The sequence below is a fragment of the Canis aureus genome, chromosome 4 (assembly GCF_053574225.1).
Source record: "Canis aureus isolate CA01 chromosome 4, VMU_Caureus_v.1.0, whole genome shotgun sequence".
Lineage (NCBI taxonomy): Eukaryota > Metazoa > Chordata > Mammalia > Carnivora > Canidae > Canis > Canis aureus.
The window spans coordinates 71240232-71262198 of NC_135614.1; the positions used below are offsets into that span (position 1 = coordinate 71240232).

Consider the following 21967-nt stretch of genomic DNA (forward strand, 5'->3'; position numbering starts at 1 on the left):
AGGGAGCCTGCTTCTCCCTCTGTCTATGTCTCTGCCTCTCTTTCTCTCCCTCTCTCTGTTTCTCATGAATAAATAAATAAATAAAATCTTTCAAAAAAGAAAAGAAAGGAACTCATGTACCATCACAACAGACCAGGTAGCACACTTTACCATGAAAAATCTGGGAGTGGGAGTGGGCCTACCCCATGGAATCTACTAATCATGTCACATAGCAACCACTCAGAAGCTTCTGGCTTCATGGATGCCGGAACAGCCTTCTGAAGGTATAGCTGAAGCATCAGCTCTGATATTCTTTCTGAGAATGGTGTCTACATACTCTAAAGTATAGTATGTACTTTGAATCAAATAACTTTATATAGTTCTGTGACCCCAAGAGGAAGAATATGAGTCCAAGAACCAAATGGTACAAGCAGGACCAGGGCTACCTATCCTCATTTCCAATAATCCACTTGACGAATTTGTTTTTCTCATACCCACAGCCCTAGGTTCAACAGCATTAAGAATTCATGGTCTCTAAAGAGAGGATACTTCTTTCAGAGAATTAAGAAAGAGCCCCGTTCATTTATAAATTATGGCTGCTCTCTGAGCACTTGGACAGGAACCAGCAGTAAGAAGTCAGCCTAGCACTGATCAGCACTGAACCCTGACTCCTGGGAGAAAGTAGGGCTACTATGACACAATAGAAGCAGAGAGGAATATATTCGATCTCAGACTAAGGAACACCTTGCTATTCCCCTGCCCTATTGTGATGTTAAATGAACAAGTGCAGCTATCACAGTCTGAGAAGCTGCGATGATCACAGTCTCAGACCCCCCTCAGGGATGTGATCTTGATACCTACACCTGAGAAACCAGTAAGGCCAGTAAAGGTATTGACTGAAGTGAGGAGAAATCTAGGAAGGATGGTGGAGGAGGTAGACTACGGCAATTTGTGACGCCCAAGTTAGCTACAATGGAACTATAGTTTGGCCAGTCATCTTCTCTTACATTTGTCTCAGGAAGAGAGATCCAACCAGATGCCTAGTGGACTTCTTCCTACACATAAGAAATGAATCCAGGCAGTGCTGACATGGATATACAACATTGGGATGGACATGGATATATAACAACATTCACATGGCCTTCAAGAAAGGATGTGCTGCTCAGTTTCAAGAAGGTTGTCAGCAGACAGTCTTCAGGTATCCGCTACTTCAGGCACTGCTTCATCCGAAGAGAGTCAGCTTACTTATGGACATGTCCTTTCCGAGGGGGTCCATGTCCAATGACTGACAAAGGTGAGGGTGATCCATTCCTGTCAAGCACACCATGGGCCACTTTGACTTCAGAGCACCCTGGAGGATGCAGTTAGCAGGCTGTTAGTTACTCCAACTTGACTTTTCTTGGTGCTTCTATACTGGGCTTCTATACTCTGCTTCAGAGTAGGATCCCCAGGAAACCCAAAATTTAGGAATAGCTATACCATGATAGGGTTTGTTAAATTGTCCTTTAAATGATTTGTAAAGTTCATGTAACAATACCAAGAAAAGGAAAACAAGTTACAAAGTCCTTCAGGGTGGGAGCATGTTTTACTCATCTGTATATTTTTATACCTGGTATGATAGCACATTAAACTGTACTTGGAAAATTATTTAAGGACTGATCTGTGAAGTCCTGGATGCTTGCAAATGAAGTCTGCCTCCAAATAAAATTGAAATAAAAAATAAAATAAAATAAACTGAACTGGGATGCTGGAATAATATATAATATTCAGTAATGTCATCAATAATTTTCCCTTTTATAATTAGTCACCCTTACTTGTTTCTACTTACTAATTTGCTTTCAGAGAGCAAAGTGTGAGAAAATTATCCATGATGTCACTGAGGTACATCACTCCTCCTATTGAAGGAATTCTGTCCCCAATCCTCATATTTCCTTTTGGAAATATCCATTAAATCTACACTTACTGCCACTCTTTTCACCTCCTTCTTTGACATATGAGGTTGGGCAAGTTGCATGTGTAGTGTAACCCCTTTTCTATTTTGGAACAATTGGCCAACAGCAAGCACACTTCTTTCAGCCTATTTTATAAGTGATCTGCCCCTGTTGTAAGGGCTGTGAGATATAGGTCTTTTTGGGCAATTATTCCAATTTGAGGGAATATGAAAAAAATTTAGGAAGTCTATCTGGCTTTTAATTCAAGTCATATTCTCTAAAACCACTCTACCAATCATAGCAGTGATATTTTAATGTACATCAGTTGAAATTTTATGGGCAAATATCTCATATGGGGAGAGGAGTGTGATTAAATCCCAAACTTGAGCTGATTCCCCAACTGGTGATGACTTCTTTTCCTGTTTATGAGAGCCCACTCTCCCTTTCCACTCATTTCATCCCCTGACCCCCTTCCTCAACTCATCCTCATAGCCCATAAGGCAAAGAGTCTGCTTGAGTGTTTGTCACTGGTGTATAGAAATTTAGGCCTGAGGTATATAGACAGATTCAGGAAGCCCTATCCTCCCTAATTCACTGTTCTTCCTTCTACCCATAAACTGGAGGGCAGGCAGCCAACCCTGCAGGCAACTCTTCCTCATTAAGGTGAAGAAAGCCTCTGTGAGGACAACCAGTCATTACCACCCACTTAACTGTCATTTTAAGATTTACATTGAGAATTGTTTATTCAGCATAAACAAGATTGTTAGCACAATAACTATAATGAAAAGCCTATTTTCTTACAATTTTATTCTTTTATTGGGGAGTGCAAAACTTGGCTTCATAATGCTTTGTCTTGTACAACAAAAATAATCTCTTTGAAAAATATTAAACAGGTATATTAAATTAATTCTCAGATCACAGTGTGCAGCTTCCCACAGACTGTGAATATCATGCAGAACGAAGAAGTAAATGGTAACTTCAAATTTAAAAACATATTTTTGAGTCTATAATGCCAGTATGGTCCTGAAGTTTTTTTTTTGAAATATAGAAGGATTTTTTTTCCATATTACAAAAGCTTTCCTTTACATTTTAAGAGTACATCTTAGATGTCTGAACTTAGAGGTTTACCATAGTTATTTATAGAAGATGGTGAATATTTGGTTTCATATTTGTTGTATTTGTTATTTATTTTAATAATAAAATAGGAAAAAGTCTTTGCTTTTATTTAACATTATAGCACATGTATTTTTAATGCATCATTATTAAAGGACTACGTGCCATTATATTGTGTGGGTTTATCTCCATTCCTTAACTGATAAAGAATCTGCCAATTTACAACTTTTTACCACTCTAACCAGTGCTGCAATAAACATCCTTTAACATTTAGCTTATGCATTAGGAACATTGTTTCTATGTATGTTTTTCATACAAAATTATCAGATGAAAGTGTATGCATATTTTACCATTTACTGCCAGTCATGCCATCATCCCCCTTTTTCTTCAAGTTTTACAAATGCGAATCACATCTTCTTTCAGCATGTAGGCACATAGCCAGTGAGACTTTTGAAACTCATTTAATATGCTTAGATTTTCATGGACATTTAGATGACAGGTTTGGCTGATATTACTGCAAGTACTGCTATAAGTACTGTGGTCTCAAGGGATGAAAATGATTAACAGACTAATATATAAAAAACTGTACCCATGTACTATTATTTTAATATTGCAACTTTTTTTCAAAAGTGTTTTCTAAAAGTTTCTTTGGGTTGCTTATTCCTTGCAGGATTATTCCATATGTTTCCTACTAAATCATCTAGACAGCTATCCCAATCCAACATTCAAGCTCAGTAGAACTGATCTAATCCCGCATTTTATATTGTGTACCCCATTATACTCATACCACTTCTCATGTATCTGGGACTGTTATATAAGGAAATACTGTAAAGTCATCTAGTCTATATGAAATAAACTCCCAAGGCACCTGGGTGGCTCAGTCAGTTGAGCATCTGCCTTTGGCTCAGGTCATGATCCCAGAGTCCTGGGATTGAGGTCCACATCGGGCTCCCTGCTCAACAGGGGGGTCTGCTTCTCCCTCTCTCTCTGCTTCCTCCCTTCTGCTCATGCTCTGTCTCTGTCTCTCTCTCTCTCAAATAAATAAACAAAATCTTAAAATAAATAGATAGATAGATAGATAGATAGATAAATAAATAAATAAAATTCCATGTACCTAGGATGCACATAGTCAACAGTATGCCCGTAGAGTAGTAATTTGCTGGTTTCTTGACTATATATTTGTTGACAAAGAACACATGTATGTGTGGAATGGGGACGCAATGGAGTTAAATCACAGTTTTTGAGTGTGTATATTTGTGGGCAAGGAAATCTAGATATGAGCCATTTTAACAACCAAATTTTATTTTATTTTTTAAAGATTTTATTTATTTGTTCATGAGAGACACAGAGAGAGAGAGAGAGAGAGAGTCAGAGACACAGGCAGAGGAAAAAGCAGACTCCCCACAAGGAGCCCGATATGGGACTTGATCTGGAACCTCAGGATCACACCCTGAGCTTCGGCAGACACTCAACCACTGAGCCACCAAGGCATCCCAACAACAAAATTTTAAATGAAAGAAACTCAGTTTCAGAGAGGCAAAGGGGAGTGCTTCAGATCACCCAGTCAATTACTGATAGTATCAAGACTAAATGTCTTCTTAAATGGCAGCTCCAGCCTTTTTTCACTATGTCATACTTCATCCATCTGGTATTTAGAATTGACTCTGTGTGAATTCAGCTATCCCACTTCCTTCCCCAGTTTATTCACTTGGAAAAATAACAAGAACTTCTGCCTTTCTTCAACCTTGCTTTATTAATTATTTAAAAGAATATTTCATTCAAATTATAATAGCTAAATTTTGTAACACCATGAGCCTGATGTTATGGTTGTGATTTTTTAAATTTTATTTTATTTTTTATAATTTTTAAAGTGATAATGGTTTTTAAAAATTTTTAATTACCTGAAATTTACAACCTAAACCATATATTTAAAAGATTTATTTATTTTAGAGAGAGAGGGAGATAGGAGGGGAAGAGGCAGAGGGAGAAAGAAACCCAAGCAGACTGTGCTCAGCATGGAGCTCGAGGTGGGGGCTCGATCTTATAACCCTGAGATCACAACCTGAGCTGAAACCAAGTCTGATGCTCAACAGACTGTGCCACCCAGGCACCCCCAATCTGTTAGGTGTATAGTTCAGTAGTGTTAAATACATTTACATGTGGTGCAACCGATCTCCAGAGCATTTTTTATCTTAAAAAATTAAAATTTCATATCCACTAAATAACTCCTCATTCCTCACTCCTTGTCAGCTCCTGGCAACTACCAGCCTACTTCTGTCTCTGTGATTTTGATTACTCTAGGTATCTAGAGTATTATAAGTATTATAATTATTATATTATATAAGTATTATATATAAGTATTATAAGTATATAAGTATTATAAGTATTATAAGGAGAATTACTGTATCTTTTTGTGGCAAGATTATTTCACTTATCATAATGTCCTCAAAGTTAATCAATATTGCAATGTGTGCCAGAATTTTCTTTCTTTTTTTAGGCTCAGTGATATTCCTTTATAAATATATATACCGCATTTTGTTTGTCCATTCATCCACCAACGGGTAGTTTGGCTACTTACACTTTTTAGCTATTACAAATAATGTTTCTGTGAATATAGGTATATAAGTATCTCTTCTAGATCTTGACTTCAATTCTTTTGGGTATACACCCAGAAGTGAAATTGTTGGATCATAAGGCAATTTTATTTTCAATTTTTGAGGAACCACTAAAGGCTAAAATGTGAGCATTTTAATCTCTCTCTCTTTCTGTCTGACCTCAGTAGACATGAATAATTGTAGTAATAAATCTTTGGGCAAAAATCTCAAGAAAATATTTATATAAGCAGGGAGTTTATAAATAGAAAACTGATAGCAACAAAAATTTTGTGAAAGACTGTATATCAACTGTTTTGTCCCTTGGAGACTTTGTTGCCAATAAAATCACTTGCTGAATAGATTGAGTGGGAGCCCCTGCTGCAAATGTAATCTTTTTAGGAAACAATGGGCAGATTAACAACTCTTTACCATACAGACACCAGTGTTGATAAATTTAATTTCAAAACATCTAGCTTTCCTATCTGTTATCTAAATAATTCAGGGAAACAAGACTTGTATATTGTTTCCTTTTGAGCATCTATATTGTGAAAACCTGAACAGAAATGATAAAATTTTAAGTTTTCTGGGGAGATATTCCCTGAAGTTAAGTCCCACCAGTTTTCAAGGGTCAAGTCTGTAGCCAGTAAGAACAGAAAGGGAATGGCTATGGTGGGTGAGGACAAAGCCAGTATATATATGTTTGTCTTCTTGTCTGTTCAGTACCAACAGTCTTAAGTGGACCACTGTCTAAGGCTGCAATGAATAATGTGGGAGCCGGGGAAATCTGGGTCTGGCTGGATCCCCTTAGTCCCATTTTTCTCACAAAGCTGTATTTAGTAATCTGGGGCCTTTATGCTTGGACAGAACTCTGTAAGTGGTTCTAATGTTTATTATCTGGATAACTTTGGGAAAATTAACTTCTTTCTGCCTCAGTTTCCTTTCCGAAAAATAAAGATGACCATACTGCAAATCTGATGATGGTTTTGTAAAGATTGTAAAAGGTAATACATGTAAAGCCACATACATGGAATTCAGTAGATGTTTACCTATTGTAAGAAGTAGTAGTAGTATATAGCTCATAGATTCTTCTGGAAAAAGAGAATCTAGACTTTTTAAACATTTGAACTTTGGCCAACAGCTAACCACTGTTAATGACATTATGACTTCCTATTTCTACTCTCAACTCCCCAAACTATCACCAGAAAAAAACTGATAATCAAATAGGCTTGAGTTAATCAGACTCAATTACAGATATAACAACTAGAGAAAATAATAACTGGATAGAGTCTGAACTGTGTCTTAGAATGGAAAAGTTTAAGGGAGAATATTTATAGGGTTTGAAGATTTGGGCTCCAGTGATATAAGGCAGATCTTTTAAGGTGAGGAATAAATTGGGATTTAGTAAATTTGTGGCTAAAAATCTCATGCTGAAAAATTAAGCTAAAAGATTTTGGATTATGTTAGTCCTTTCTCTTGTATATGTTCCATAATTACCATGATATTTGAATAATAATAACAAGCACATAATGATGAAAATTTAAAAACGTTTTCCTGTTCATTACCTGAGTAAGTCAGGGTAACAAACTTTGCCTGTTGTTTCCCCTTGAGTATGTATTTAATGAAAACTTGGACAGAAATAATAAAATTTTAAGTGTTTTTCACTTTGAATTAATAGAGGCTACTATGAAACAGAAGATACTGAGAAAATAAGTAGGGGGGCCAAATGAGAATTACGATTCCTAAGCTCATTGTTCTATTGCAACGTGCAATATAGGAAATATTTTTTTGTCATGTACCTGGTGATAGATTCCATAATAAGGGAATAAGAATTAAATGTGATTTTGGTAGTGACCCTTGCTTGGGTCCATTGTGAAGAAAAAGTGAATACATTGTTAAAATCCTCCAATGAAATGTGTTGTTTTTATTACAAAGATATTTTCATGTATAGTATAAAATATACAAGAAGGGACACCTGGGTGGCTCAGTCAGTTAAGCTTCTGATATTGACTCAGGTCATGATCCTGGGTCCTGGGATCTAGCCCTGGGCTCACGCTTTTGCTCAGTGGGGAGTCCACTTCTCTGTCTCTCTCTGCCCCTCTCCTCCTGCTGCACTCTCTATCAAATAAATATATAAAATCTTTAAAAAATACAAAAAAATATATAATATATAAGAAATACAACAGTGAATTAAGAACAGAAAGCCTTAATCTTGTAAGAGTGTTCTGTACAGAACATAGAAGTTTAGACTTCCAACAGGAAATGCAGAAGATTAGATTGCGAAGCTATTTCTACTAATTTATTTTATCAGGCTTTATTTAGTTATACAATAGTATATAAACTAAATGTCCCTTAATTTTTTAGTAGTTACGCTCTTCTTCAGATATATTGTGACCTTTCTTGGGTTGCCTTGTTCTCATTCCATTCCACAGACTTGCACATTAGTCCTTGTTGAGAATATGTGTGCTTCTCTGATACCTGGATTATCTTCTTGGAACTAATTATAATTCAAATCTTATTAGAATTAATTTCTACAGCTGATCCTGTCATTGCTATTCACATAGTATGTCATTGCTCAATATTTTAATGTTTGTTATTGAAGTTTGAGATAACTATTTGAAGTGAAAATGTTATCTCTTTTATCAGAATCCTTCCCAAATATTTGATAATCATCACTAAAAAGTCTGGTAACCAAAAGAATGTATAACTTGAAACACACCAAAGACCTGACAGATGAAGATTCTTACCTTTAATTAGGGAAATGCTCAGTCAAGAAGGAAATGAAGGAGCTCTAAATTAAGCCAGCTATAGCAAAGAATGGTCCATATAATTGTATTATAATAGCAAATATATATATATATATATTTGGACAATTGCAAGCCAAAAATGTGCCAGGTGCTTTCATAAATGTTATCATTTTATCATTTTAAAATGCTAATAAATAGCCTTATGAAGGTGAAATAACTTGCCCAAGATTACACTGTTATCATATGATACAACAAGGCTTTAGTTATATTCTAATTCCTCAAAACCATTTTGTTCCCTATTATGTCACCCCATTGTTTCAAAACCCTATTCTACGACTTCTAAAACATGCTCTAAGGGCAAAGGATGTATCCCATGATGCAGATATAAGCTGTTCAGGTAAGACAGCCAGCTCGAGCTGATTTCAAGTCTGCGCAAAAGGGCTTCCTGGAGGAATGGAATCTCGGTAGGAAACAAACACGTAAACAAAAAAGCTAAGGATCCTACTAAATGCAGAGATGCAGTTGCTCCGGACAAGGATGAACCTACAAGTAACAGATTCCCAGGAATGAGACTGAAGGTTAATGGTCTTCAAAGAATTCATGGAAACTTTCCAAAAGAGAAAATCAGTTTTAAACACATACCAAATGCAGAGAACACCAGCGCTAGATAACTTACAAAATATAAATAAGATTTTCCCCTCTGTGGCAGACAGAATCATATCCCCTTTCCCCCAGAGATGTTCCTGTCCTGATCCCCCAAACCTGTGAAATGTTACCTTATGTGGCAAAAAGGACTTTGCTGATGGGATTACGTTAAGGATCTCGACATAGAAAGATTATGCTAGATTATCCAAGTGGACCCAGTACAATCACAAGGGTCCTTATACGAGGGAGGCAAGAGACTCAAAGGCAGAAGAAGGAGATGGGAACAAGGGAAGCAGAGGTTGGGATGCCACATTTTGAAGATGGAGGAGGAGCTGTGAGCCAGTGAATGGAGGTGACCACCGAAGCTGGAAATGACAAGGAAACACCTTCCCCTGAAGCCTCCAGAAGGAACAGAGCCCTGATGACACCTTGATTTTAGACTCTGTCCTCTAGAACTTTAAGAAAACAAATGTGTGAAATACTTGTTGTCTTAACTAACTTTGTAGTATTTTGTTACAGCAGCAGTAGGAAACCAGCATTACTTTCCCTGCCTTTCGTTCTTCAATTCTGAAGGGTCCAGTGGGGAAATTTAGAGGAGGAAGAGGAATGTAATTCTAGTTTGGGAATAAAGGCAGAACAACAGAGTTGAAGTAGTCTACGGCCCCTCTTCCAGCTGGGGTGTCCAACCCAAACAAGTGCTAGGCTCACCTGGATAGGTTAATTGCTGAACTGAGGACTGACTGATGAGATGATATTTGTCCCCCACTTCATCCAAGGGTCAGGGATAGGCAAGATTATATGAGAAGTGGAGAAAAGACTTTTCTAATTATATCCTATGAGTCCCACCTTTCCAAAATTATAGCACCACATAGGAACAAGACTGACTTTGAATTATGTGACTCTCTGTTGCCCTTTCACTCTGTAAGGCTTAGACTTCCTCCAAACACTCTTGTTTCCCAGATTCCTGCTAAATGTCTTTGCCATTGTGTCCTTTCTCCATTACTCTGTTCTACTGAGGTTCTCAGTGCTGACATTCTCAGATTCCCCATATTCACATTCAGTCCTATCTACCTGATGTGTTATTAGCCTTTGGAAACTCCTCTTGTTCATAAAGATAATAATAGTCTTGTGGTGATTGTCGAGCATAATTTTCAAAATCTTAAAAACATAACTGTCATACACATAGATAGTGAACATACACAAAATTTTTAACTCATTGATGAGGGAATCAGTAGAATGAAAAATAGAAATTTTTTATGGGCAGCAAGGAATGGTGCTGAGATCAGATCGCTGAATTCAATGCAGGTTAGATTATGTTCTATTGAACAATAAAACAGTGACTATGCAAATCATCAACTCTGACAGAAGAAAACCAAGTCCTTGTCCCTTATCAGTTTCCTACAACTTAAATTCTATATTTCAGAGCTATAAAATACCTGGGTACTAACCAATTTTGATCACCACAATGAAAGTTCCATTTTCCTAGGGAGTCAGGGTTCTTTGGATAATACTTTGGCATAATGTTAAAATGTTACACAGTCATCTTGCTTATTTATTTCCAAGTTGAGAACAATTCTCCTAATATCTTTAACAAATACTAAAGTATCTAAAAAGTCAAAATTCCTAAATAAATCTTGACCTGAAGGAGAACAAATTTTGCCACATAATGTGTCCTTCTAGTTTAAAACAAAGTTTTTATTTATTTAATCCCTGTGCTGGATTTAGGTACATCTGCTTGGGTAAGACAGCGTTTATATTTTCCTGAGTCTCCTTCCCTGTGTGGTTCTAGATGTGACTTGGAAGAGGAAAGCTAATTAGTGGCTGCGATTCACTGAAGGACGCTGGGGTAAGTATTGTGCTGTTTGAGTGCCCAGATGCCTGCCGGATCCCGGGTCGTCCCTCCTCCTCCCTGTTCTCTGAGCAGTTGCCTTCCCAACCCAGGGCTGGGCTGCCCACCACTGTTCCAGGCCCACAGACAGACACTTGGCAATGGCCACACAGAGGCTGAGTGCTTCTTGTAGACATCTCCGTGGCATCCCCCTCTGCACCTATTGCATAGTCAGGGTAAGCTTAGCTTCTATATTCACTCTCAAGCTCTGGCTTTTGCATTCTTGCCAGTGTTTTTGACAGATGACCTTAGCAACTCTGTGCCTCATTCTCACTCTCTGTTCCAGACCTTCACTTCGCCAACTCCTCCCACATTTCTGTAAGATCTATGTCTATAATAAATCTCTTATTTCCCAAGTGCTCAGAGTGGCTCTGGTTTCCTGACTTAACCCTGACAGATTCATCTATTGTTTTAGAGCCTTGATCTCTGATTTCAATGCTCTCAGATGAGATGTTTCCAAGCACATTCTGACATAGAATCTCTCCACTAAATTTATGATGATAATAATAATAACAACAATAATAATGGTAACATCTAACATTAATACTTGCAAGGGACTAACATTATTATCAATGATCTACTATTAATGCTTCGATGTTTCTCATCCTCCTTAAGACTGCTTCCTGTGTCTTTGAAAAAATAGCCGTGTTTTAGAATGTGAAAAATATTCTTCCTATTGCTGAGGTCATATTGATATGAAGGGATCACAGGAAATCTAGGGGTGTAGTCAGAAGTATGGTGTGGGAAGCTAGGCTAGTCTGGAGCCTATTTTATTTATGTGGCAGAGAAGTTCTTAGTTAACTATCCTTACTGACTCTCTGAGATGTAAAGAGCCATTGCTAAGAAGACCCCAAAATGCTGTATCTTGCAGTAACAAAACTTGTTGTGAATTTGTCAGATATCATATACTTTGCAAAACTGTTTACATATATTATCTCGTACAATCCTGCCTATGACTCCAAAAGGTAGGAACTATCAGCCTCTTTATATAACTGAGAAAACTGAGACTGGGAAAAGTAACTTGCCCAAAGTCACACATTAAATATGTAATTGAGACTTCCAATTGTCTTCCTATATCCATTCTCTCCTGCTACTAAACCCCAAGTTTTCGCTGAAGAGATACTCACAATGACTCCATTCCTATCTTCTCTTGCAACTAGGTACGTCCATTTGGCTATATTGTGACCACTGATATAAAAGCAGAAGTGGTAGAAAGTTACCCTATAAGTAAAGTACAGTCTTTCTTGTCTTCTTTTCCAAGTGATGTAATGCAGGTGTAATGGTTGGATCTTCTGCTAAGACACACAGCTTGGCTCTCAAGGTGACATTGGGAATGGCAGCCAGACCCAATTTGCCATAAGAATCTTGAGTCCTTGATACCGGAACACCTTAGAACCTGCCTCTGAACTTTTACTTGAATGAAAAAATACATTTCCATTCTATTTAAGCTATTTGGGTTTTCTATAACTTGCAATTGAACTTAATCTCCATTAATGTAATAATATAAACTTTCTATGTACACACACAGAAATAAAACTGAGTAAGCCCACTACCAGTACCACTATTCATTCTTACAATTCTTCTCCCCTTGTGATAGATGGAAAATTAGAAATATTCCTCTCTTGTTATAGATTTCCAGCGAGTCTGAGAACTTACATTTATCAGGAGTCCCTGAAAATGCCAATTTTATATCAACATGACCTCTCATCAGAGTGCTAATAATAGAGAGCTATTGCTAAACTGTAACTGTTTTTTTTTTCCTGTAATAGCACATTGGTGGGAAAATGCATTACTCAGGATCATGAAAATTAAAATGACTTCAATCCTAAGTGACATTCAATTGTAAAATTGGACTGGATTGCTTGTTGCAAACTTTAAAAGCACAGCCCTGATTCACTTCAAGTTATGACTGCCTGGGAGTTTTTTTCTGTTCCTTTATACCTATGAGAGATCTGAACTGGCTTGCCTTTAGCTTGCTAACAGGAGTATATAGGTTATATCATAAGAACATTTTTTCTTAGAGTAATGAAAATTAGACTTCAGTTGTAAGACAAGTACCAGGGATGTAAAGTACAGCATGATGACTAGAGTTAATACAGCTGTAGGATACACAGGAAGGCTAAGAGAATAGACCCTATGAGTTCTCATCACAGAGAGAAAATTCTTATTTCTACATTTTTCTTTTCATTATATCATAGCTGTATGAGCGGAGGGATGCTAGCTGAACCTATTGCGATAATCATTTCACAATTTATGTAAATCAAATCATCATGCCATTAGGTTTTAAACTTCTACAGTGATGCATGTTAATTATTTTTCAATAAAACTCAAAAAAAATGGTTATGAAAGTCAAAGGAGAATGCTAGGAAAACAAAACCCTTGTAAATGTGAAATATAAATGTGCAGACAGCAGGGCTAATACATGACCTACCCAAGCTCAGAATAGTTTTTGTAGTTCTTGTTGTTCTTGGGGCCAAAAACCAAGATCATTGACTTTTGTTGCCAAATGCAATTTGGAAGGCAGTGGGTCTTTAATTCATCAATTACACTGATTTCTGCAGGGCTTTAATAAGCCTTGCAAGTTTACACACATAACTTATGACTAAGCACTCAGATCTGGATGAGAGGAGATAAATAAACTCTGTAAAGGATCCATTTGGGTATTGTCCTGTGATGACCTTGTAGAAGGTATAGAAAACCACCTATGTTTGGTATTTTAAGGTTCAATGAGACAATTCCTCTATAAATTGGTTCTTCTTAGATTTCTAGGTGCCCACATTTCACCATTAGAGCATCATTTGGTTATACGATTAATATGTCTCTTAACTTTAAACATTCCTGAAGTACATCAATTTCTTTCTAGGTATGTACATTAAATGTAGACTGTCAAAGAATAAGGGGCATTAGACTAACACAGGGCCTCAGCACTCTTATAGGCAGGCATGTTTGGGTTCACTGGAAGCATTAGGGAAGTATTTTGTACCTTTGGATGGAGGTGAGGAAAAAACAAAACGGTGAGCTGACTGTGAAAAAGAGAAGGTGATAGGATCAGAGATTTGTTTCTCCTACTGACCTCCATGTTGCTTTCAGGTCACAAAGCTAGCACTTGGAATCAAATTAATTTACTTCTCAGTAATACTCTATCCATGTGAAGAAACACACTTTTGAACCGACTTGAAAACTGAGACATAAACTACTCCATAAACAGAATATCTAATTATATATCAAAATTGTTTTGGTAATATGTTTCCCTGAGTTTACCAAATTGAGCAACTTTTTTGGCATCACTGGAACTAAGCCGGAAAAAGAAGACATAAAGTTGATTGTGTATTTCTTTGGATGGGTAGAAGGAGCATGAAGGGTGAAGAAGACAATGGTCAACTGAGTAATTCATCCCACAAGGAACCCTGTACCAGTTTTTTGTCCCCGTTACTACATAGCAACGCCTCATTTTCTTGTGGCAATCCCCGCTCCTTTTCTAGAAGAAACCAAGTTTTCCAAAATCTCAGAATTCATTTCCATTTCATCAGAGACAAATGAAAAGATACATTTCTACTGTGACTTTCCAGGACTCCTTTCAAAGAGTTGAGTTTGCAATAGGGAAGAAAAACAATCCAATGCCCATTTTCCCACTTCTAATTTATAATATTGGGAGCTATTTGGAACTGAAAAATAGAGAGGAAGCATAAAAATAATCTTATTAGAACTTGGTCAAACACTGGCCCCACTGAGAGTTCTCTAGCCAAATCCTGAATCCCTTCCCTGTACTGGAAGGATTCAGGAAAAGACCCAATGGAGCCAGAATTCTGTGTCCGTTAGGATCTAGGTTGTTCAAGTGGGAAGTAGGTTTGCTTGCTAGTAATACCCCTTTGGTTCTCACTATTTTTTTTTCATTCTTGGATAAAATAAAGATCAAATGGTTTGTTCTTTAGAGGTATAGGATCATTTCCTACAGCCCCTTCCCTGTGAAAGCAGATAACTTTGTTATTGCACATTTGACTTAATAGAGTTACTGCTTTTAATGTAGTAGTAATCCTTGCAAATGAAAATTGAGTTAAGGCAGACTGTCTGAAATGGAGACTGTAAAATAATGAAAAACAAATGCGTAATAGATAATAGGACCCAACAATCCAAGTAGTGTGCACTTGTCTTCATTTGGAAAATTCTGTTTCTGTTCACATATAACTGGGGAGCCCAACCAGGGCTACCACAAAAAATTAGCTGCCAGGAACTGTCTTCATGTTCATGAGCTTGAGATCACAGCTCAGCTTCCTGTGTCTTCATTAGTAGAGTGTAATATGGCCTATTACTCCATTTGGAAAATTCTGTTTCTGTTCACATATAACTGGGGAGCCCAACCAGGGCTACCACAAAAAATTAGCTGCCAGGAACTGTCTTCACGTTCATGAGCTTGAGATCACAGCTCAGCTTCCTGTGTCTTCATTAGTAGAGTGTAATATGGCCTATTTTCCAGCAAACACATTTAAGATCATGAGAAAAGTTGCCCATATCGCAAAGGCTTTAAGCCAAATTACACTGAGGGATATAATATAAGAATTTCTGAGAGGTTATTTTATTTTATTTTATTTTATTTTATTTTATTATGCATAGTAATTATCTTGTTTTAAAGTTTCTGCTATTACAGCAAGTGACAGTGTGCTGGATTCAGCTCTAACTTTTAAGAAAGAAAATTACTTTCTGACTTCAACTAGCATAAATTTATTCACAAAAAATGGTTTCACAAATATCTTTTAAGTTATGTTTGTAGGCTCAGCCATCACATTTTAGAAAACATATATTCCTGGTCACAGAGTAAAAAAAAAATATGTTCCTACATTCTCTTAACTTAAATTTGTGAAAAGTTTTCTCTGTTCTTTAATATGAAGAGATAAGGCATTTGGAAAAGACAGTTATTTGACCATAAGGTTGACAAGGGCTTTGGACTTTGGAAGACTGGCTCACCAAATAAATAATAAACAAGTACTTCTTGATAGAACTTCAAAAGTTTAACCATATTACCACGTTTAGACTTCATCTACTCATAATGGAAAAAACAATTTTCTCACAAGAACGTCATGCTCAAGAATGTCTTCCTGTCATAGATGATGCCATAAAATACAGCAACGAGGCTGTTCATGTTAGAGAATCAGCAACTTCAAAGACATGCTAGAGTTTTCATTTCTTTGGAAGACCAGAGTTCGGACAGACATCTGCTTTGTTGCTGCTGTTGTGGCTTTAGTTTTGTTGTGTCATCTGGACTTCCATAAGAATGCAAAGTGACTGTCCTCTCCATTTATCTCAAGTGAGGTTTCCATCCACACAGCCACAAAGCAAGATATCCTTGCTTTCACAGTCTGATACACTCAAAACCTTCACATTCATCCTTTCTGATGAATACCTACTATTTACATCAAAGTAGATAGAACTGGAGGGTATTATGCTAAGTGAAATAAGTCAATTAGAGAAAGACAATTATCATATGATTTCACTCATATGTGGAATATAAGAAATGGTGCAGAGACCATAAGGGAAAGGCAGGACATTGAATGGGAAGAAATCAGAGAGGGGACAAAGCATGAGAGACTCTGAACTCTGGGAAATAAACTGAGGGTTGCTGGAGGGGAAGAGTTGGGGGGAATGTGGTAACTGGGTGATGGGAATTAAGGAGGGTACATGATCTGATGAGCACTGGGTGTTATAAGCAACTGATGAATTATTAAAAACTTCTGAAACTAATGATGTACTTATATGTTGGCTAATTGAATTGAAATTTAAAAACCCTTTTACATTATCATTTTGAGAAATTAATGAAGAGAGGAGGAAAGAGAATGGTGTGAGGAACACAATCAAGGAAATGGAGCAACAAACAACTGGCCCAAGTGCTATGACATTTCAGTGCCATTTGAAATATACAGAATTCCAGAGATTTGGGAGAGGTGGACACATCTCACAAAGTGTAGGCTTTTTGTGTGGATGTTAATAAAGAGAAATCCCACTGGGGGATTTATATACATTAGGTATCCTACTATGACTTCCCAAAGTGGCATGCTCTTAATATAAATGAATACACTCAGCATTTTAGAGAAAAAGGAAAGTCCATATATATTTGTTCCATTGTAGTTAAAATAGATGCTTTAGTACCACACTTCTGAAGATAATTTCTCAAGCCAAAGGAGCTTTTGCATATTTTATCAAACCAAAGACAAGAGGGCATTTTTGGAAAGGGAAGAGAAGGGTTTTATTGTCCTTCATATTACTCTACATTAAAAAAATCAATTTTATAAATTCAAAGCTGTTTTATAGCTAAAAAAAAGAAGAAGAAAGCCAAATCTATTTTTAGAGGAATTGTCCTAATGTACATAGGGGTGCTTTCCTCTTTATGACTTTTCAAGTTACCACTCAGGGATAGGGTATTTTCCATCTCTTTAAGTAGAATTGACCATTTCTTCTCTTGTACATGATACTGACATGGTATCAGTTCATGGAGAAGGGGAGCAGGACAAGGTATATCAGACCAGCTAGCATAATGTCTTGCTGCTTAATCAGACAGCTCTCAGTGGCTTAACACAATCCACCAGACATCCATATGGGATACATTATAGTCCAATGGGTTGTTTACTGGGTCATCTCCTACTGGATGACTCAGAAACACAGGCTCCTTCCATCTTATGACTATGCTGCACCCAAAGCCTCTGAGACATATATATTTAATAATTTGGTATAAAATAATTTTTGTTGGGGCACCTGGGTGGCTCAGTCAATTAAACATCTGCCTTCCACTCAGGTCATGATCCCAGGATCACTGAGGCCTCCATCCCACTCAGCGGGGAGTCTGCTTCTCCCTCTCCCTTTCCCTCTGTGTGTGCTCACAGGCTCTCTCTCTCTCTCTCTCAAATAAATAAATAAATAAATAAATAAATAAATAAATAAATCTTAAAAAAATAATTTCAATTTCCAGAATCAAAGACAGGCTGTAGTCAAGTCCAAGAACTAAATGCTGTACCACCAACTACACTGTCACTGCTGCTGTTTTGAATGCTCCCCACCCCTGCTCACCTCTTTTAATGCTAATTGCACTCAGAATGTGAAATACGTATTTAATAAGAGGACATCTGGCTTGTTTTAATGTCTAAATTATAGAAATTTTATGTGTCCATGTCAGCCCCCGGTGTGTTTACTTTGAAACAGGTTCAACCAAAGTTCACATTGACAGGAAGCTGTGATGACTTTCTGTGTTAATTAGCCTGGTCTAATGGTCAGAGCATTAAGGGAAGTCAGCAGTCCTATTGCTTAGCGCCTTTTGGACACTATCTTGCTGTAAGTACTTTTGAAAAGTCAGGGTTCATTTTCTCTAGCTGTCTCACAGAGATGATCTTAGGGTAAAAGAGGTCATTAAAACACTCTGGGCTCTGAGGTATGACAAACTCCAATGCTGCCAAAGCTCCTGTGGTGACTCAAAAGGATAGCAGTGTGGGAGGCATAACATGTTGCCCTGGGACCTGGTGTTTCATAAGCCCAAGACTCATCCCTTAATTGGAGTGGCGTTCCAACCCTTGAATAATCCAATTTGGGAGACTTCCACATTTGAAATGCTTGATAGTCAATTGCAATGTCTCACCTCATCCACATTTGCTCCACAGCGGACTGGGTGCATGTACTGATACACATGGTCATCCACTAGATGGAAACCACAGAAGGAAGTTTGGGAACAACAATGTATATTTAATTGTTATGTGAAAAAAAAAAGAAAAGAAGAAAATCAAGCTCAGCTAATATTAATGTAAAGCATCTTGCTGTCAGCTTTGCTCAGACTTCTGTAACATAAGGGGGAGAATTATCTTGATGGAAAAATGGAAGTCCAAGAGCAATTAGGGAAGTCAGTTAAGTGGATTATACTGTGTGGTTTTAATTCACGTAATCCTTATTTTAAAAATGGGAAAAGTATATAAAATATCCTTCTCAGAAACTGGGAATTGAACATAATCTTGCACATATAAGCCCAAATGATCAATCCCCAAGTGGCAGAGCTGACTTCTCCTGTCTTTGTTAGCCACAATGGGAGGGAGAGGGTAAAGAGTAATGATCTCATGAGCTGATGTCATTGAGGTTGTATCCAGGAAAAAGAATTAAAAGATATTCTTTGATTTCTTTATTATAAAGAAGAAAATTTTTAAATGACTGAAGAAGTAACACTTTTCTAAAGAAATCTCTGCTGTGGAAAGAATATTTTGAAAACAGATGTTTGGAAAAGTTTTCATTATTATATGATTTTGATGCAGAAAGCAATTACGTACACAATGCATAAAAACTGGGGGAAAAATCACCTGGATATAAAATTTTCTGACTTATTTAAGATATTTTCAAATGAAGTGTTTCAGTGGATTTTGAATTCATTTATTAAAATTGTACAAAACCCAGTTGTTTTGTATGACTAACCAGTTGACCTTGAGGACTATATAAATTTACTAATGAAATTACCAAACAAACCTTGTATTTAATTAGTGACTGAGATTTAAAAATAGCATCTTGAGTTAGTAATCAGCAAATAATGCATTTGTTTTATTTCGGTTTGCATACATTTGCGGGGATGGTCTGCCACCATAATAGCCAGTGGTAGTAAATGTCACAAGGAATTACATAGAAATCAAGGGAAAAAATATGGGCATACATTTAATCACATTCCTAGCCTCTCCCGCCACCAAAAAAAAAAAAAAAAAAAAAATTCAGTACACCAGCTTGTGCGGATTCAGTTTTGTTTCTGTTTGTATTTTTAATTTGGTAAAGGAGAAGGTGTGACCACAAATAGCTAAAATTAGAAATTAATTTTAAATCATTTCCTCATATTGTTTTTAGTTTCCATTTCATTTTTATTTAAATTTTACAGTGTATTGGGATAAAAATATGCAAATTACAAATTAATTAAATATTTATGTTGATTATAAGAACATGCTCAATAGGTACATTTTCAAGTATTTTTTACTGATTAAGGATCATCATAAAAATTTTAAAGATACAATATAAGGCTACAAAGAAGGATATACCGGCCTATTTATGAAATGAGCTTAGAGTCTAAATATCATTGGTCTCTGCATCTCACCTTTACTCCCTAAAAATCTTGCTTCAACTGGTTCTATCTTGTAAATTTATCCAGTATACCTTCCTTATAGAGATGATGAAATAGTATGCAAATGAAATTCCTGTAGTGTTCCCATCCAACCAATTGATTCTTTCAAAGAAACCCTAAACAAGTTCCATGATAATCAAATATGGTGCCTAATTACATCATTTACAAGTTTATACAAATATTTGTAACATAGTTATTGCAATCCTTTCAGTCCTCAAATTGTAGCCTCTGTCCACGGTGTGAAAACCAATTGCTGCATTATAAACGACAATAATAGTAATGAACATAATGATTGTATGTCATATCATTTCACAGATTAAAAGTAATCTGATTCTCTGAGAAGACTATCATTTCCAAGACATGAGCCCTGGATTTAGAATAAAAGGACCTGCTTTTTGTACTGATTCCACTTATTATTATCTAACTGTAAACAACTCATTTACCTTTTCTCTGCTTCAGTTTTTCCACATGCAAATTGAAGCTATCTGCTCTATCTCAAGGAGCTGGTAAAAGTATCAGATATCATTTACATGCTCTACATAAGCTATAATAATTTATATTTGATATAATTTGATAATAAGATTATGCTGTTATTTTATCTTATAATCTACATACTAAGTTCAGACATGAGGTCGTATAAATAGACACATAAAGAACAGGAATATTAAGATTAGAATGCCCATTCAAAAAAGAAAAGCATAGGTTGGAAAGACAGGAAGATGATTTTTGATGTTAAAATTAAGCCCAAATCAGGTACAAACCTATGAAATTTATATTCTGCAATTGTAGCACAATTATTATTTTTTCTACTTGAGTCCTAGATGAAGTTGATATTTGCAAGTAATCAGGTCATTTGTTATATAAACATTTACCTAGAAAATCAATCAGAATTCAAGGCAAATGTACTTTATGGGGCTGCTGTTTTTAAAATAGATTGCTGCCGTAGGCTATAATCATTATATCTAGCTGAGTTTATGAAAGAAGTTGCAAAGGTATTTCTCTGAATTATTTAGCGTCATAATGAGCAACGTATTTTCTCTGAATTTTGTATTTTTACAAACATTTGGCTCCCAGGATCTGGGTTCCAAGAATTTTGCAAAGTTCAGCTGAGGTCATATATCATATAACTCACTGCTGGTAGTAAAAAGCAATATAACTCATGATCAACTTATAAGTCCGATTCTATTGCTTAATTTCATATAATTCTGAAGGGTTTCTATTGAACCATTGTTTTGGAATAACAGAAGTTGGCCTAATGATGACCATAAAAGGAGAACTAGAGTAAATTTTTTTAGAGTTGGCTTTTTTCTATAAAGTATCAGATAGTAAATATTTCCAAATTTGTGTGCCGTTTACTCTTTGCTGAAACTACTAAAACTCTTATATTTTAATGTAAAAGAAGTTGTAGACAATATACGTATAAAAACGGCAAGGCTAGGGATCCCTGGGTGACTCAGCAGTTAAACACTGCCTTCAGGTCAGGGCGTGATCAGGATGGAGTCCCACATCAGGCTCCTTGTATGGAGCCTACTTCTCCCTCTACCTGTGTCTCTGTCTCTCTCTCTTTCTGTGTCTCTCATGAATAAATAAATAAAATCTTTAATTACTCAGCTATTAGAAATGACAAATACCTACCATTTGCTTCAACGTGGATGGAACTAGAGGGTATTATGCTGAGTGAAGTAAGTCAGTCAGAGAAGGACAAACATTATATGGTCTCATTCATTTGGGGAATATAAATAATAGTGAAAGGGAATATAAGGGAAGGGAGAAGAAATGTGTGGGAAATATCAGAAAGGGAGACAGAACGTAAAGACTGCTAACTCTGGGAAACGAACTAGGGGTGGTAGAAGGGGAGGAGGGCGGGGGGTGGGAGTGATTGGGTGACGGGCACTGGGGGTTATTCTGTATGTTGGTAAATTGAACACCAATAAAAAATAAATTAAAAA

At 36.5% G+C, this 21967-nt stretch overlaps 2 long non-coding RNA genes across 3 annotated transcripts in view; one reads left to right on the top strand and one right to left on the bottom strand.

Annotated features, from left to right (window-relative positions):
• The window catches only part of LOC144311939 (uncharacterized), a 64311-nt gene that overhangs the window by 6292 nt on the left and 36052 nt on the right, over positions 1–21967 (bottom strand). The window lies entirely within an intron of this gene.
• LOC144312952 (uncharacterized) lies at positions 336–20477 on the top strand. The gene is made up of 3 exons (XR_013378600.1): positions 336–1273; positions 10796–10852; positions 20334–20477. It is a non-coding gene; the product is annotated as an uncharacterized LOC144312952 (long non-coding RNA).